Source organism: Corapipo altera, unplaced genomic scaffold, assembly GCF_003945725.1.
Source record: "Corapipo altera isolate COAL_440 unplaced genomic scaffold, ASM394572v1 66, whole genome shotgun sequence".
Classification (NCBI taxonomy): Eukaryota; Metazoa; Chordata; class Aves; order Passeriformes; family Pipridae; genus Corapipo; species Corapipo altera.
In genome coordinates, this window is record NW_020884924.1 from 4,282,711 (window position 1) to 4,286,946 (window position 4,236).

The following is a 4,236-nucleotide window of genomic DNA, read 5'->3' on the forward strand; positions in this document are numbered from 1 at the left end:
TAGTCTATGTGTGTCTGAACAGAAAATTTCTTCTAGACAATATTGTTTTGTAGTGTTTTGGGTTTTTTCCAGTGAGTCCTCTCTCAAATTCTTTCTCTTTCAGCTGATTGAATGAGATGATTTTTTTTCTATTAGCACATCAATATTTTCAGTCTCTCAACCAAAGATTTTTGATCGTGAGCCCTTTCAGTCTCTGAGCACTATGAGTTTTCTCTCTTCATTTAGTACTGAGGAGAGTATTCTTTTTTAGACCCATGGTATTCTAAATAGTAAGTAATAGATAAAAAGTTTCTAACAAAACACCACTTGGGTAAGAATTGTGTATCTGCATCCAATTTACTTGGAAACTTGCATTTCACTCTGTGGTATCCAGCATGGAGAAAGCATAGGTTTTTCTCATTCATGTTTACTGATGATTGAAATTAACAGTTGTAGTTAATTGATGTTTTCATAAAATACTCTTTAGTCTTGGTTTTGTTAGTGTCCTTCATACCTAGAAAAGATATCTAAATTTAACATTGGAACACAAGAAACACAAACTGAATTTATTATTGAAATTAATTTACCTAAGAAACAATGGATCTCTCAGTGAAAACTGAGAGAGAATTTATAATACATATCTCTGTCTAAAATCGTCATTTGACAAACCTAGACCTAAGATTCACATCAACTTTTTTTTTTTCAGAAAAGAGATGTTAAGACTAATGATGACATTTTATAGAAGTAATTGATTTTAATGAGGAAGAATTTTTTTGCCTTTAATTAAATAGAATATCTTGTTTTTATAAAGTTATGCAACTGATATATGGATCCTAATGTTTCATCTACACCTAAATGTGAATATTATACATTCTCATGTTTGTGTATATGTGTGTATATATATATATACTTAGCACAATGAAGCAGCATTTAAAGAAAAACACTTTAAAATTTATAGGATCAGAGAAAGGACAATAAAAAAGGAAACTACAGAAGTGTTCAAAATAGTGTAGGCACAGCAAATAAAATCATCTTCTCTAATAACTTTGTGTTACAGTCCATAAGACTGAAAGGCAGCCCTTTTCAAATGAATAAAGAAAAAATAAATTTATACATAGTTCATCATTAACTTGAGATAATTATTCCACAAGTTGTCTTTTAAATCAGGGCTCAATAGGCTTCAAATCAACCTGATATATTCATGGACAACAAGAATAACTATGCTTACAATAGAAAAGTCACAAAGTCAATGTAAATTCAGGCTATAAACTGTCATTAGACATTTAGGATAAAGAAAAGCTTTCTCAATGTCAGTCCACAATCGTACATTATTGCTTCTCCCCTATACAAAACTGGTTATTGTCAGAAAAAGAGTTGGCTGGACTCAAAAGTTCCCCTGCTGGCCTGGACTAAGAATTATTACAGAAGTGGCACCTCCTGAATAAAAATGGTCCTGTCTTTACTAAGAGTCATGAAAATACTGGTTCGTGGGTGCTTCGTTATAGAATCATGGAATTGATCATAGAATCATAGAATGGCTTGGGTTGGAAAGGACCTTAAAGATCATCTTGTTTCAACTGTCCTGCCGTGGGCAGGGGCACCTTCCACTAGACCAAGTTGCTCAAAGCTGCACCCAACCTGGCCTTGAACACTTCCAGAGATGGGGCATCCACAGCATCTCTGAGCAAAGTGCCTCACCACTTTCACAGTAAAGAATTTCTTAATATCAGATCCAAACCTACCATCTTTCAGTTTAAAACCATTCCCCCTTCTTCTACCACTAAATATCTGTCATAGTTTGAAATTGGCTCCCCTGAGAGGCTGGGGGGGCTCAGAGGTGATTTGGTACCAGGGCAGTGTTCCCTGGAGAGCCAGTCACTGTCCATGTTGTTCGCTTCTGCTCACAATCATATATCACAGCACCGGAAGCTGTTGGCAGTTCTGTCTTGGTTGTTTTGCTGTTGGTGTCTGCTGCGTGTAGGTGTTGAAGGCCAGGGGGTGGCTGGGCTCCCTCTCTCCCCCTCCGGTGGGGAGAGGGGAGCCCTGCAAACCCCCTAACTCTGCCTAGGCCAGAGTTAGAGACAGCATTGGAGTGAGTGTATGTTTGTGGAGGGATGTGACTCACAAACAACTGGTAAGTGGGAGAGAGAGAGGCAGGTCCTTCGGCCAGTCCCTCTTCTTCTTTCCCCCCCACCTTTGCAGCCAAGCTGCAGAGAAGGGCTGTGTTTTTCCCTCTCGCTGTTTAGTGAGAGTGGATGTGAGGCTCAGCATTGGAGCAGAGCCAAGTGGATGGGCCGGAGGAGGCTCGATTGCTAGGGAGAAAATTCCCAGGCAAGAATTGGAGACAGAACCCCTGAGAGAGAGAGAGGGGGGCCCGGAGGATGTCTCTGCTGTGAACTAAAATGCAGGACAACCGAAAACCTGAGGAGAAATCAACATTCCAGGACACAGACGCTTGATAAGCTGAACTACACTGCAGCAGCCTACGAACTGAGGTATGAAGCAGAGAGAGAGAGAGAGATCACACAGCAGCAGAAAAACAAGGACTCAAAGCTATCTTCTTGGACTTCATGAGGAGAAGAGACTGCAACAAACAACTAGAACTTGGTGAGGGGGGAGTGTTCAGGAGCCCAGAACACTCCCATGGCAAAAGACTGTGTTACGTATCAGCCTTGAAAAGCTGCTCCTGGACTAAAGTTAAAGGAGGGGCTTGAAAGGACTGACTGATAGAAATGTAATATATATATATAGTTGCTTTTAGTTTGTACAATTTATTTATTTGTGTAAATAAATGTATATACTTCCCCCTTCCCCTACAGAAGCCTCTAGCCTGAAAGTTTCTCTCCGGTGTTAGGATAAATTGTGAGAAGGGTTGGGGGGGAGCATGGAAATTGGATTTTAGATTTCTAATGTAGCTCACACTGCTACAATATCCCTGTAAATAGTCTGCTTTCATCTCTCTTGTAGGGTCCCATAAGGTACTGGAAGGCTGTGCTAAGGTCGCCCTAAAGCCTTCTCCAGGCTGAACAATCCTAATTCTCTTAGAAGAGGTTCTCCATTCTGCTAATCTTGTGTTCCTCTTCTGGACTCGCTCCAACAGGTCAATGTCCCTCCTGTGCAGGGGATCCCAGACCTGGATGTGGTACTCCAGGTGAGGTCTCACCAGAATCACCTCCCCTGGTCTGCTGGCCACACTGCTTTTGATGCAGCCCAGGACAATATTGGCTTTCTGGGCTGTGCACACATATTGCTGGCTCATGTCCAGTCTCTCATCCACCAGCACCCCCAAGTCCTTCTCAGCAGGGCTGCTCTCCATCTATTCATCCTCCCAGGTGCAGCACCCTGTATTTGGTCTTACTATACCTCGTGAAATTCCTATGGGCTCACCTCTCGAACTTGTTCAGGTCTCACTGGATGGCATCCAGGCCTTCAGGTGTGGCAACCGCACTACTCAGCTTGATATCATTTGCAATCTGGTGAGGTGCACTCAATCCCTGTCGTGGTTTGAGAAGTCCCCCCACCAGGCAGACTGAAAATGGTTTACTCCAGAGTGGCTCTTCCAATGCAGAGCCAATTGAAAGCTGTAGTTACGCCTCTGTGAAATGACATATTTTGATACACCAGAAGAGAAGCTGGTTGAGGCAGTAGGAATTAGAAACCATGAGGCAGAGAGAGAGAGGGGGCTGTATGGCCAGCGGAGGCCAGGGGCTTTCCTCCGGCCCTGGCCCAGGACCAGGTGCGGCACTAGCCAGGCCCCTAGCTGAGACATGATTATGCAGAAAGAATTAGAGGAACGAGGGGTAGTCGAGGGGGAACCCCGAATTTGGGAGGCCCCCTGGGCCACCACAGCCCTGGCTCGGCCAGGGCTGCAGCAGTTTCCCAGCCGTTTCTCCCCACTGAGAGCGGGGGCAGCAGTGATCATAAAGCAGAGCAGAAAGAGACTCCCCAGGAGTTCTCCGGTCGGCCTCATTGACTTCCCTCACCGAGAAGGAGGGGTGGTGATAGGCTGGCTGGACCCTGCTGGCCCTGGCCAGGAGGATGCTGGGCCAGCAGCCATGACTCTGAGCTGACAGAAGCTCAGAGGAGAGAAGCCTCTGCGAAGAAGCAGCAGAAGCAGCAACAGCAATGAAACGGACAAGCAGAGAGAGAAACCTGTATCCGGGACCTGAACAGAGCAGAGAGAGAGAAGCCAAGCTGGAATCTTCTTGGGGTATGGACTGAGCCGAAACCCCAAGATGCCTTTGACCCGGGGGGGGG

The 4,236-nt window shown here is 44.5% G+C and overlaps 1 long non-coding RNA gene across 1 annotated transcript in view; it reads left to right on the forward strand.

Annotated features, from left to right (window-relative positions):
• Positions 1 to 2,156: 2,156 nt before the first annotated feature.
• LOC113953850 overlaps positions 2,157 to 4,236 on the forward strand; it is an 18,418-nt gene continuing 16,338 nt past the window's right edge. Inside the window, exon 1 of the long non-coding RNA XR_003530042.1 lies at positions 2,157 to 2,474. This is a non-coding gene — a long non-coding RNA (uncharacterized LOC113953850). The remainder of the gene's footprint in view (positions 2,475 to 4,236) is intronic.